The sequence below is a fragment of the Rhinoderma darwinii genome, chromosome 4 (assembly GCF_050947455.1).
Source record: "Rhinoderma darwinii isolate aRhiDar2 chromosome 4, aRhiDar2.hap1, whole genome shotgun sequence".
In the NCBI taxonomy this organism is placed as follows: domain Eukaryota; kingdom Metazoa; phylum Chordata; class Amphibia; order Anura; family Rhinodermatidae; genus Rhinoderma; species Rhinoderma darwinii.
In genome coordinates this window covers 27,370,885-27,385,794 of record NC_134690.1, presented here as the reverse complement: position 1 = coordinate 27,385,794, position 14,910 = coordinate 27,370,885, and the positions used below count along the sequence as shown (strand labels likewise).

Genomic DNA, 14,910 nt, shown 5'->3' with positions numbered 1-14,910 from the left:
AAACCATTTGCGCCGGATCCGTCATCACTGAAATCAAGGTTCCGTTCATGAGTTCAAGCTCCGACGGAACCCCTGAACGGAGCCCTGACGTAGATGTGAACGAAGCCTAACAATCGCTTGTCCACATACATTGCTGATCATAGCTCCTTGTGAAAGGTGCAAACGAGCGCCGATGAATGGGCTGTCTTGTTGATCGGATCTCATTTTCACATTCAAAATTGGCTGGTGTAAAAGAACCCTAAGGCCTCTTACACAAGACCGTTGTGCCACTCGGGCCGTTTTTGACGGTATCCAAGTGGCACCCGATAGTCTTCATGGACCCATTCACTGGTGTGACTGGTGAATTGGGTACGTGAAAAATGGTTCGAGTCTCCGATCCGAGGAAAGATAGAACATGTCGTATCTTTCCTCGGATCACTGACGGGACTCGGACGGTACACACGGTCGTGTGCATGAGCCATAAGAATTGTTGTTGTGTTTTTTTATCTTCTATTGTACATATTGTGAGGACATTACGTTCGGAGGCTTTGCTGCTTTTTTGTGTTATATTGTTTAGCAGGTAATGATCATACATAGAAATTTTAGTTCAGAAATACTTTCTGGTATGTTGCCTCCAAAAGTTTTCTGATTATGAACATGTTCTGACAGGACTTTGGCTGGAAGTAGAATGTTTAGTCAGTAAAATGCCATTGTTGTGGCTTACGGGAAAAAAAAAGTACACAGTAAACAAGCTCAGACTTCTGGTGAGACGGGGCAGTTTGGTTCTGTGGCTCCGCAGTTGTCTTTCATCTAGCCCTGTTGGTCACTTGCCAGGGTTTCTTCCCACTGAAGTTACTTTACTGGGCTTCTTGATAAAGATCGACCATTCTTGATAGGTTTCCTGATGTGACTTTCTTCTATTGCGTTTGATTCAGCTGTCATTTTCTGTTACATTTATTTTATAGTTGTTTGTTTTTTTTTAAATTATCTTTTTCCTTTATTTGCTGTGGTTTCTTTAATTGCTGGCTTTTGTTTTAGCAATTAATTTTTTAATGTCGGTTAACAATGATGGCATAGGTATTAAATATGTATTAAACTGGTGGGAATCCAACCTCTGATGCCTAGAATGAATTATCTTCGTAGAATAAACCGCTCTACTTCTGGACAGGCAATTTTATGGACAGCAGCAGCCTATTTATTTATGGTTCGACCCCCACCAATCTAACATTGATGGTCTCCATTTTTGTCTGGAAAACCCTTTTAGTATAGCAATGTATTTTCATAGTAGCATTTTTGGTACAACAACAATAATCGTAGTCTCAAAGGAAAAAATACAAACAAAATTATCTCCGAACAGTGGCCTCAATCTAGCAACCACACATCTATTTGGGGAGACTCCGCTTAATACGGAGAGTCCTTGTCTACAGGAGTTATTTGAATCTTAGGCATTTATGGCATTTCTACCGGATTTACCATAAATGCCTGATAGCTGCGGGTTCCAGCTCTGAGACACGCACTTACGTCAAGAAAAGGTCTACTGACCCCCATACCGCCTGGTGAGGCGGTGAATCAATGGAGAGGTTGTCACTTAACTCCCATATGTCCTATAGAAAGAAATGGAGGGAGTCGCACTTCTCCATTCATTCTAAATCTGGATGCAGTGGCCGCCTAACCAGGTCAAGTCGGGGAGCGCCCTCATTCTTGATATGGGTGCGGATCCCAGAGCTAACACCAGCGTCTATCAGACATTTATAGCATATGGAGTGGATTTACTATAAAGGTCTAAGATGGAAATAACACTATAATCAATAAGCTTCGTTGGGCTTGTCCACTAATCTATACATTTATTTACTTTTGCATAGTTTTCTAAAGCTTTGTGCAGTCCTTTTCGTGCTGGAACCTGCAGCTGTTTTTCTCAGCCTTTGGAAGGGTCAGTTTGCTTGTCTGCTTGTTTCTAACCCTAGTGCTTAATAAGGAATAGGGGACCATGGACAAGCTGAAAAGTGTCATAACAGGATTCACTTCTATGGGAGTTACGGAACCAACCTAGCACGCTTGCTCTGCTATTTCATAACTCCTATAGTTCAGAATGAAAAGAGCCACGCACGCTTGCTCACCTGTTTCCTTAACTTCTGTGGAATAGTATTCACCCTTCCTCCACCCCTCCTCGGCCTGGATGCAGCAGCTCTTAACAGGTTCGGGTTAAAGAGGTGGGACCTGCATCTATCAGACATTTAAGCATATCAAGTGGATATGCCATAAATGTCTTAGATGGGATTGACCCTTTAATCAATATGCTTATTTGGACATCACCAATAATCTATTAATGTATTTACTTTTGCACAGTTTTCTGAGGCTTTGTACAGTCCTTTTTCTGCTGGAAGCTGTAGCTGTTTTTCTTAGCTCTTGGAAGGTTCAGCTTGCTTGTCTGTCTGTTTCTAACCCTAGTGCTTAATAACAAATAGGGAACCATGGACAAGATGAAAAGTGTCAAAACAGGATTCACTTCTATGGTATTTATGGAAACAACCGAGCACGCTTGCACTGCTATTTCATAACTCCTATAGAGCAGAATGAAAAGAGCCACGCACGCTTGCTCACCTGTTTCCTTAACTTCCATGGAAAAGAAACCATCTCAACTTCATTCATTCTCAGCCTGGATACATATCATTTCTTAAAAGGTGCAGGTTCCAGATCTGGGACCTGCATCTATCAAGCATGTATGTCATATACCAAGGATATGCCATAAACGGTCTTCAAAGGCAGTCTCCAGCTTTGGACAACCGCTTTAGTGAATCTCGCTATATACTGTAGGATTAATTAGAACTTTTCCTCGAAAAAATTATGCAAATTTTGTACTTTTTTTTTGGTTTACATTTTACATCCAAATGTAAGATATATTGTATACTCCCATTTAACAGCAGTTATTTAATGACTACAGCTGCGAGGGAATATCTGTAATATCTTTAGTTCACTGCATATTAAGTCTTAACGAAGAAGACCTATGCCAATTTCATGTTTTGATGACAGTACCAGAGTCTTTTAAGCCGTTATGTTTAGGGCTCTGCACAGGACTGCCATGGTTCTTGAGGCATTTGTAGCAACCACTTTAATAAATACATCTTGTTTGAATTGGATGAGCATGTAGCAAGGCCTGTGGCACCCTTTCAGAGGAGCCCAACAGCACATGAATTGATTAGGCAGATGAGTAGTCAGATGCCGCTGCCAGGGAAAGACTTGGGAAGTACTATAATGATCCTGTTTGTTTAAAGGCCAGGAAATATGAACTGCTTGGATGCAAGCAGCGGTTATGCAACAAGAAGACCAGAATTTGGATCCTTTGTCCAAGGAAGGGGAAAACCAAAAAGTTCCACCTCTTAGCAAAAGATATTTACAAGCTCAGTGAGGGCTACGAGTCGGCGAAGACCACCCAGCCTTCACAGGAGGGAGAAACGGGAGTGGGGATGGTCTCATTAGGCAGCAGTTCCCATGTAAGCCATGTCGAGAGTAGCTCCTCCTAATTGTCGGCTGCCCCGGCAGATTTCTGATTTATTGAATGTAGCGTTTCACAGTTATAATTTCATATTGACTTTTATATTGAGGAAATCGTATGCCTCTGAACTGAGGGAACAGTGAAACTCGACTCTCATGCAAGTAAAACACATCAGAAACCACAAAAGAGTTGACTAGGCAGCAAATTCAATTTACAAGAGTTACTTTGTGAGTCAATATGAAGGGTGAAGATAATGATTTGTATGCGACTACCTAGAGGTACATGTGTGGATTTGTTTATTACTCAGGAGTACGTATGTATTTAAAGAAAGAAAGAAGTTGTAGTGTCAAGGTATTTTTTCCGAATTTAGGTTCGATAACTTTTTTTTTATTAATCTTGAAAATTTTTGTAACAAAAATAACATGAGTATTCCTCACTTAGATCAGAGATACCAATCGTCAATAACTAGTTTTGCATACTAATTGCTAGGCAATAATCTGTATCCGCAGTATGAGTGCATGAATAATACACATTTGCCCAACTTCAAAGCATTTTTCCAATTTAATTTCAAGAATTCCAATTAACAATTGAAATCTTACCAGAAAATGGCGTCCTGGTGTTTGTAGTGATTTTTTTCAGTTGTTATATGTGTTCTCTATTCATATACGTTGCTGCATTTAAAAAAATGTTCAAACATTCTGTTCACTTCCATTAGACCAGAAAGTTCTTAAAGGGAAACTCCAACCAAATCTAAAGTTCGCCATGTGTTCCATTGGGCATTGTGTGTGTCAGTATTTTACCAGTTCTTTGTTTTGCTGCTTCTATCCCTAAATATCACACTGGGGCCGTTGCATGGTAATAGTCTGAATCAGGCTCGGTGACAGACTTTTTTTTTACTTGAGTTGATTGGGATCTATATGTTACTTATACAGGCACCAGAACTTCCTGTATGACGTCATTACATGGACTGTTCCACACAGCCTCTCCAGAGGAGGAGACATAACTTCTATCACAGTTACTTCTGATGATTAGACCTGTCACATGACTATAATGCTTTAGCTGCTCATGTGAGGCATCATGGGATTAATGGCATAGCACAAAGGAATAGAACGCAGGGTGAAATCTAAAATTCAAGGAGGAGTCTGATCAAAAGCAGAGAGGAGGCCGGACTGTAGGGAAAGGAGCACAATATACGTAAAAGAAGTCCAGAGCTGGATAGTTTTTGTTTCTTTTAATGTGTTCCGGCAAAGCTTAATAGAAGCAGAAACATAGCAAACCTGGGGCTCTTCATCAGGCCCCCATGCTGTGGTAACCATCGGCAGCTCCCGCGCTCGCCTTGTGGGGGGGGGGGCGATGGGTTGACGGAAGGGGCCCTTCCTCTTTCTAATAGCTTAGATGTTGCGGTCATCTAAGTGGTTAAACGGCCGGGAACGGAGTTATGTCTGATCCCGGCCATTACATTGAAGTGGCAGCTATATTTTAGCCCCTGAGCCCGCTCCATACTTTGCCTTCGTGGCTATGACATACAGTTATGGTAAAAGTCAGGAAGGGGTTAAATTGCACACTCTTCCTTCATACATGTGACTTCACTGACCCATTTTATTTATATATATATATATATATATATATATATATATGTATGTGTGTGTATATAATATATACACTACCGTTCAAAAGTTTGGGGTCACCCAGACAATTTTGTGTTTTCCATGAAAACTCACACTTATATTTTATCAAATGAGTTGCAAAATGACTAGAAAATATAGTCAAGACATTGATAAGGTTAGAAATAATTATTTTTATTTGAAATAATTTTCTCCTTCAAACTTTGCTTTCGTCTTGGAATGCTCCAGTTGCAGCAATTCCAGCATTGCAGACCTTTGGCATTCTAGCTGTAAATTTGCTGAGGTAATCGGGAGAAATTTCACCCCATGCTTCCAGAAGCCCCTCCCACAAGTTGGATTGGCTTGATGGGCACTTCTTGCGTACCATACGGTCAAGCTGCTCCCACAACAGCTCTATGGGGTTGAGATCTGGTGACTGCGCTGGCCACTCCATTACAGATAGAAGTCGCCTCTTCACTGTAGATGTTGACACTGGCGTTTTGCGGGTATTATTTAATGAAGCTGCCAGTTGAGGACCTGTGAGGCGTCTAGTTCTCAAACTAGAGACTCTAATGTACTTGTCTTGTTGCTCAGTTGTGCAGCGGGGCCTCCCACTTCTCTTTCTACTCTGGTTAGAGCCTGTTTGTGCTGTCCTCTGAAGGGAGTAGTACACACCGTTGTAGGAAATCTTCAGTTTCTTGGCAATTTCTCGCATGGAATAGCCTTCATTTCTAAGAACAAGAATAGACTGTCGAGTTTCACATGAAAGCTCTCTTTTTCTAGCCATTTTGAGAGTTTAATCGAACCCACAAATGTAATGCTCCAGATTCTCAGCTAGCTCAAAGGAAGGTCATTTCTATAGCTCCTCTAAACAGCAAAACTGTTTACAGCGGTGCTAACATAATTGCACAAGGGTTTTCAAGTGTTTTCTAATCATCCATTAGCCTTCTTACACAGTTAGCAAACACAATGTACTATTAGAACACTGGAGTGATGGTTGCTGGAAATGGGCCTCTATACACATATGTAGATATTGCATTAAAAACCAGACGTTTGCAGCTAGAATAGTCATTTAGTACATTAACAATGTATAGAGTGGGGTGCATAAGTAGGTATACAGGGGGAGATTTTTCAATCTAATGTCATTTATGTGAGGCAATTTTGAATGAAAAAAAGACTAGGAGATGCCATTATTACAAGGTTGTCCACGCGGGGCGGATATGCTGCGTACTTTTGTGCCGTGTGAACTCGGCCTTCTAATAATGCCATCTCCTTGTGTTTCTGTGCACCGCAGAAAATTCCAGGTGAAAAACCGCACCAAACTGTAAAGCGTCATCCCAAGAGGCCGGCACGATGTCATCCTGGCCAGCATTCTGGGATGATGGAGTGGTCACGTGGGATGAAACATCATCCCAGGAGGCCGGCCTGGCGGAAGAAACACATTCTCCTGGGTAAGTATAAGATAATTTTTTTTTCTGAGTTGGGTTTTTTGCGGTGGCATCGATGCGGACCCGGTGCAAAAAAAAACACCTTTTTTTCCGCTTACTATTTACGCAGTGCGTGGATGAGATTTGTTTTATCTCATCCACTTTGCTGCTACTGTATTTGCCGCGGATATTCCGCAACTAATTCTGTTGCGGAAAATCCGCAGTATTTATGCCGCGTGTGAACTGACCTGAAAATTGCTTGGTCCGATGAAGCCAGCTTCAGTCTTTTAGGTGCTGTTAATAGGCAGCTTTGTTTATTACTCAACAGAAAACCCCCTTGCAACAATTGAAGAACTGTTGAATCATCCTGGGGTTACAGTTGGTGCGGCCCTTTCATGTAAACGGGTAATTGTACAATACAACGGTTACCTCAGACCTGTACCTTAAAGGAGCACTCCACTTTTTTCTTTTATTGCCCTCTCCATTAGTACATTGGTTTCTCAGTGGGGTGCTGTGTGCAGAAATACTTACCGATCCCTGCATCATGTCGTTTTCGGGTCCAGCGCTTCCTTCAGGGATTGGTAAGTATTTCTGCACACAGCACCCCACTTAAAAAACCAATGTACAAATGGAGGGGGGAAATAAAAGATAAAAGTGGAGTTATAATTTCAATGTCTCGTTCTCGGAGAAATACAATGGTGATTATTGTGGGCGACTCGTTCATCTTAAATTTATTTGCATTATGTTCTGCTCATCATGTCCGGCTTCTAGGGTTCGGTTGCAAAAAGTTGCTGGTGCCAGGTACTTGTGTTACAGGGTTTAATCTGTGACAACTTTCCCAGTTAAATCAACAGGACTCTAGAATTTCAAAAGACTGGATTACACGTGATGGATGTGTTTATTGGTATTTGGAGGAAAGTCTTTGTAAGCCGCCGTTTTCAATATCACAACAATGTGTGGAAGAGAAACTTAAAGAGCCATCTATTTGCCAATCCTCATTTTCACATTTTTATATCGGGCTTGGCTGACCGCCACATGTCACACATGTCTGGCATTGTTCTTATTGAAGAAGATTTCAATGTCTTATGCTGAAAATTGTCCACATTTTTTTTTGCTAATTCTTTTAGATTTTTGCAGTATAAGACAATCCTAACTGACAAGGAAAGAATGGTAAGAGGGAGATTAGGGGGAGGGCAGGAGGCAGGAAAGTAAATGGGAACAGGGCAGCAAAGTCTAGAGGGAAAGTCAGAGTATATATAATACAGCAGAGCATTTTTATCTTCGGGTTGGGGGATAAGTGGGATGATACACCTTTAAAGAGGCTCTGTCACCAGATTTTGCAACCCCTATCTCCTATTGCAGCAGATCGGCGCTGCAATGTAGATAAGAGTAACGTTTTTGTTTTTTTAAAGACGAGCATTTTTGGCCAAGTTATGACCATTTTTATATTTATGCAAATGAGGCTTTCTAAAGTACAACTGGGCGTGTATTATGTGCGTACATCTGGGCGTGTTTACTTCTTTTACTAGCTGGGCGTTGTGAATAGAAGTTTATGATGCTGACGAATCAGCATCATTCACTTCTCTTCACAAAGCCCAGCTTCTGGCAGTGCAGACACACAGTGTGTTCTCGAGAGATCACGCTGTGACGTCACTCACTTCCTGCCCCAGGTCCTGCATCTTGTCGGACGAGCGAGGACACATCGGCACCAGAGGCTACATTTGATTCTGCAGCCGCATCGGCGTTTGCAGGTAAGTCGATGTAGCTACTTACCTGCAAACGCTGATGCTGCTGCAGAATCAACTGTAGCCTCTGGTGCCGATGTGTCCTCGCTCGTCCGACACGATGCAGGACCTGGGGCAGGAAGTGAGTGACGTCACAGCGTGATCTCTCGAGAACACGCTGTGTGTCTGCACTGCCAGAAGCTGGGCGTTCTGAAGAGAAGTGGATGATACTTCTATACACAACGCCCAGCTAGTAAAAGAAGTAAAAACGCCCCAATGTACGCACATAATACACGCCCAGTTGTACTTTTACTTTAAACACGCCCAGTTGTACATAAGAAAGCCTCATTTGCATAAATATAAAAATGGTCATAACTTGGCCAAAAATGCTCGTTTAAAAAAAAAACAAAAAACGTTACTCTTATCTCCATTGCAGCGCCGATCTGCTGCAATAGGAGATAGGGGTTGCAAAATCTGGTGACAGAGCCTCTTTAAGTGTAGTTAAAGGGTTTGTCTTACAAATACAACCCTGACCATATGATCTGTGAGAAGATTCCCAGCTCGGGACCTCTCCCAATGTGCCAGAGTGACTTCCTGTACATAAGAGACTCAAAAGTTTGATCAGCACATACCAACAAAATTAAACAAAACGTGTATGCAGGTGCAAGAACGCCTGTGACTGCAAAACAATACAGCACCCAAGAAAATGGCGACAGCACACTGGGAACTCTATTGCCACCTAAACACTATAAATAAATATGCATTGCTGCTAAATCTACAATAGTGAGGCTCTTAGCGCAGATTTTGATCAAATTGTGTGAGCCCACCTGCCACGACAAGGCAAACTCTATAAGGTGGGTCCCTACGCTGCACATACACCCAGAACTGGGACTAAGCCTACATATTCTTGGGGATGGTAGGAACCTTTTGTGGTTCACTTAAGCTGTCCAGGTAGGATTCCTACCTGTGGTAGACATGTATTATGTGCAGTGAAAAGTGTTTTAATAGCCATTTTTATAGGGTGTCTGACACTTGTAGGGTGGTGACCTGTTTTTAACCACTATGTGGTTGATTCTGGAGTAATATGGCCAGTATTTGACGCCCTTATTACAGCCGCAATGCCCACTCCAATTCAAGATGGTCCCGTTCAAGAGAGAGGCAGTTTAACTGAACTTAGATCACTGTAGAATCCGATCTCATTTTCATCCTGCTTTAGTTCTATATGGTTTTGGAAGTGGTTTTTAAAGGGGTCAGACTCCCCCCCCCCCCCCCCAGAAATGGCACCACGTCAATCCTCAAGCTTTGTTTGGTACTGCAATTCAGCGCCATTTACTGGAATAAGTATAAGCTACAATACCAGCCCATGGACAGATGTGGGGCTGTTTATGGAAATGCTTGTTTAATTTTTCTTATTTCTGACAAACCTCTTTAACCCCTTCCCGACATCCGCTATATCTATATCTATATATATATATATATATATATATATATATATATATATATATATATATATATATATATAGTACATGCCGGGTGGGGGAGTATGAGCTGAGATACAGCTGAGCCCGTTTCATAGAACGAGCGTGTTGGCTATATTTTACAGCCGTAACTTCCGTGTAAGGGCTTATTTACACAAATGTGGGCAAACTTGGACATGAGAAACGTCCGTTTTTATGTCCGAGTTGTACCCGTGCGGGTCCTGTTTTCACGGATCCCTGTAGATTTGAGTCCATCGAGGGATCCATGAAAACTGAAGAAAATTGGACATGTTCTATTTCTTCAACGAACCCTTCAAGTGGTCCGTTGAAACATTGGACATGTGAACGGCCCCATTGAAATACATGCTTCCGTGTGATGGCCGTTGTTTTAATTGCCTTATTCAGACTAACGTTGTATGCGTCCGCGTGCTGTCCGTTAAAACAACGGACAGCACACAGACCTATTCAATTCAATGGGGCTGTTTAGAAATGCGTGAATTTTCACGCAGCATGTTTCCGCTGCGTGAAACTCACTGCATGTCCTATTCTAGTCCATTTTTCCTGTTCACGCACCCATTAAAGTCAATGGGTGCGTGAAAATCACGGACAGAACATGGACGTCTTCCGTGTGCTGTCCATGATACACGCACCAGTTGCTAAAGAAATGCAGAGAAAAAAAATAAATAAGAAAAATGTGCACCAACACCGACATTAAAAACTGATGTCACGCGGAACAAACACTGACGGCACACGGAACTGCAACGCAGGAAAAACTTGTTTCTTGTGGATGCAAAACAGACATGTTCGTGTATATCAGGCCTAATGAGCGGGAGTCGCTCGAGCATGATCCCGCTTGTTTATCCCCTTAGATGCCCTGGTCAATAGCGACCGCGGGGCATATAAGTGGTTAGAAACAGGAGGGTGGCGCCCTGTAACACTGCAACTGCCCCCCCCCCCCGCGATGCAATCGCAGGTTGTCTATGGTTGACAAAACAGCTTGGGGACCTAATGAAGGCCATTAGGTATGCCATCTTTATACTCTTATGAAGCCCTGCTTCTGGCAGCGCTTCATAGGAAACTCAGTATAACGATATATTGCAAGTCATTAGTATTGCGGTATATCATGTAAGCGTTCAAACGATCACTGGTTCAAGTCCCATAGACGGACTGGTAGTTTTTTTTTTAATACATATAAAAAATTACAAATATTTAAAGTGGAAAACTTTTTTCCCCCCCAAGCACAATGTAAAAAAAAAAAAAAAACAGGAACATTTTACATAACTGGTATTGCTGTGTCCATAAAAGTCAGAACTATTACTATATCCTTATTTAAACCACACTGTGAACGCCGATAAAAAACAGAACGCCAGAGTTGCTGTTTTTTGGTCACCTCAACTCCCATAAAAAAATGGATTAAAAAGTGATCAAAATGTCTCATGTACCCCAAAGAAGTATTAATAGAGACTACAGCTTGCCCCACAAAAAATAAACCCCCATGCCACTCAATCGACGGGAAAAAACCATTATGGCTCTCAGAATATGGTGACAATACTCATTTTATTTTTAGCAAACAGTTTTTTTCCTTGTAAAAGTAGTAAAAAAGGTTTTTTTGTGGTTCTGTAGACAAATATGACAGATATAGAAATGAAAATAATAATCCATAAAAGTTGCTTTTGAATGATTTGCGCCAGAGTCATTGGCATCCCGGCACCTGAGATTTCTCCAGTCCTCACTAAGCGGTTTATGGAAATTGTCTCTACATAACTCATTGAATTTGTCAATAATTCCAGGAGGTCACAATCCTGATCTCCAGTTCTTGGTACTAGTAGGATACGTAATTAATCTTTAACATAATTCGGATGCCATAAAATGTTCTAAATTTACCATCATTCTTAGCGCATTGGTAATGCACACATTGGATTCAATGAGTTCACAATATATTTTATAAGGGTTGTCCCATCAGCCCAACCCTTTTCCATAGGCCCTATTGAGACCTTTGGTGTCATAGATTTATGGATGGGCCCAGGAGCCTCGTTTATGGGCCAGAATATAGTCGACCATTCATTTGAATAAGCGATGTGTAATATAACATCTTCCCTGCAGCGACCAGCTGATCACCAGGGGTCAGAGAGGCAGGGCCCCCAAAGATCAACTTATGGCCAATGTGTTTTCATTCTTAGAAGGGGTTGTCCATATTTTAAGGGCTTATCCACAACCCAGTGAAGAAGTCACATATTTTATAGGTAGATGCAGGATTAAATCCCAACATGATAATGAGAACCCTATGGGAATGTTTTTCCTGCATTTTCATGAGTACAATACCATATTAGCACAAATAATATAACCAAATGAATATGTAAACAGGATTAACTCCTTCAAGGGGTTATCACGGCCGTTTTTACAGATTCTTCTTAAATATCGTTATTCTACCCTCTTAAATATCAAAAATATTGTACCATGCCCTCAGAAATTTACTATGGATTTTTCTTCCTACCCTTTTGGCCTCCGGTTTCTCGGTGCAACTTGCATTTAAGGGATAAAGTGGGCGGTCCTGCTGAGCATCTCACGTGACCTCCGTTTCACAGTGTGAAACCACATTTCATCGGTGCCGATGGACAGCTTACTACGTAGTGTTCCAAAGCATTATTGCCCCAATACAGTATAATACCCCCACACAGTATAATGCCCCATAGCTGCCCCAATACAGTATAATGCCCCCATAGCTGCCCCAATACAGTATAATGCCCCATAGCTGCCCAATACAGTATAATGCCCCATAGCTGCCCCAATACAGTATAATGCCCCATAGCTGCCCAAATACAGTATAATGCCCCATAGCTGCCCCAATACAGTATAATGCCCCATAGCTGCCCCAATACAGTATAATGCCCCATAGCTGCCCAAATACAGTATAATGCCCCATAGCTGCCCCAATACAGTATAATGCCCCATAGCTGCCCCAATACAGTATAATGCCCCCATAGCTGCCCCCACACAGTATAATGCCCCCATAGCTGCCCCCACACAGTATAATGCCCCATAGCTGCCCCAATTCAGTATAATGCCCCATAGCTGCCCCAATACAGTATAATGCCACTATAGCTGCCCCCACACAGTATAATGCCGCCATAGCTGCCCCAATACAGTATAATTATCCCATAGCTGCCCCCACACAGTATATTGCCTCATAAGGGTCCCCCATATCCAGTATAATGCCCCCATAGTGCCTAATAAAAAAATAATAAAATAAATACTCCCTGTTCCCCCCCCAACGAGTAGAGAAGATCCCTCTGCTCCTCCGGTCTGTGCTCTGTGTTGCTCAGCAGTAAAGCGCGATGAAGTCTCCGCCGAGCCACTCACAGCCGGCATTACATAGTGAAAGCTGGAACTAGTAGCCACCAGCATTGGATTCAACTGTATCTGCTTCCTGAGGATGCAGATACGGTTGAGGCTGGGAAATGCCACCACTGGGGGACTGGCCCTGGGCCCCATCATCTCAGTGGGCCCGGGGCCACTGCCCCCACTGGTGGCTCCGCCTCTTGGTGTACTGTAATAGTGTGACGGTATTCAGGAATAATCTGTAAACCTTAACTATTGTGGCACAGGGAATGGTTAAACTTGGTATCAAGCGATGTCCATGTCCCCTAATATTGCTTAACCGAAGGATCCACAATTATTTTCTCTAACTTTATTTGTCTTTCTGAAAGCTCTTTAGTTACACCACAGTTTCAGCAAATCAATAGCAAAGCACGCAACAAATTAAGTTATAGTAACATAGTGTGAAATATATAACATAGTATATAACAAAGCATATCACATATAACACAGTATATAACAAAGCATATCACATATAACATAGTATATAACAAAGCATATCACATATAACACTGTATATAACAAAGCATATCACATATAACACTGTATATAACAAAGCATATCACATATAACACTGTATATAACAAAGCATATCACATATAACATAGTATATAACAAAGCATATCACATATAACATAGTATATAACAAAGTATATAACACTGTATATAACAAAGCATATCACATATAACACAGTATATAACAAAGCATATCACATATAACACAGTATATAACAAAGCATATCACATATAACACAGTATATAACAAAGCGTATCATATATAACACAGTATATAACAAAGCATATCACATATAACACTGTATATAACAAAGCATATCACATATAACACAGTATATAACAAAGCATATCACATATAACACAGTATATAACAAAGCATATCACATATAACATAGTATATAACAAAGCATATCACATATAACACAGTATATAACAAAGCATATCACATATAACATAGTATATAACAAAGCATATCACATATAACACAGTATATAACAAAGCATATCACATATAACATAGTATATAACAAAGCATATCATATATAACATAGTATATAACAAAGCATATCACATATAACACAGTATATAACAAAGCATATCCCATATAACACTGTATATAACAAAGCATATCACATATAACACAGTATATAACAAAGCATATCACATATAACATAGTATATAACAAAGCATATCACATATAACACAGTATATAACAAAGCATATAACATAGTATATAACAAAGCATATCACATATAACACAGTATATAACAAAGCATATCACATATAACACTGTATATAACAAAGCATATCACATATAACACAGTATATAACAAAGCATATCACATATAACACTGTATATAACAAAGCATATCATATATAACATAGTATATAACAAAGCATATCACATATAACACAGTATATAACAAAGCATATCACATATAACACAGTATATAACAAAGCATATCACATATAACACAGTATATAACAAAGCATATCACATATAACACAGTATATAACAAAGCATATCACATATAACACAGTATATAACAAAGCATATCACATATAACACAGTATATACCAAAGCATATCACATATACCAAAGCATATCACATATAACATAGTATATAACAAAGCATATCACATATAACACAGTATATAACAAAGCATATCATATATAACATAGTATATAACAAAGCATATCACATATAACACAGTATATAACAAAGCATATCACATATAACACAGTATATAACAAAGCATATCACATATAACACAGTATATAACAAAGCATATCACATATAACACAGTATATAAC

At 40.5% G+C, this 14,910-nt stretch overlaps 1 protein-coding gene across 4 annotated transcripts in view; it reads left to right on the top strand.

The window, feature by feature from the left end:
• Positions 1 to 14,910, top strand: part of SUPT3H (SPT3 homolog, SAGA and STAGA complex component) — a 449,050-nt gene that overhangs the window by 100,452 nt on the left and 333,688 nt on the right. The window contains exon 1 of one of the 4 annotated variants that reach the window (XM_075860944.1): positions 6,458 to 6,527. The exons of the other annotated variants lie outside the window; for them this stretch is intronic. The gene's annotated coding sequence lies outside the window, so the exon portion shown is untranslated. Of the gene's footprint in view, positions 1 to 6,457; positions 6,528 to 14,910 lie in introns of those variants that run through there. 4 annotated transcript variants of the gene reach the window in all.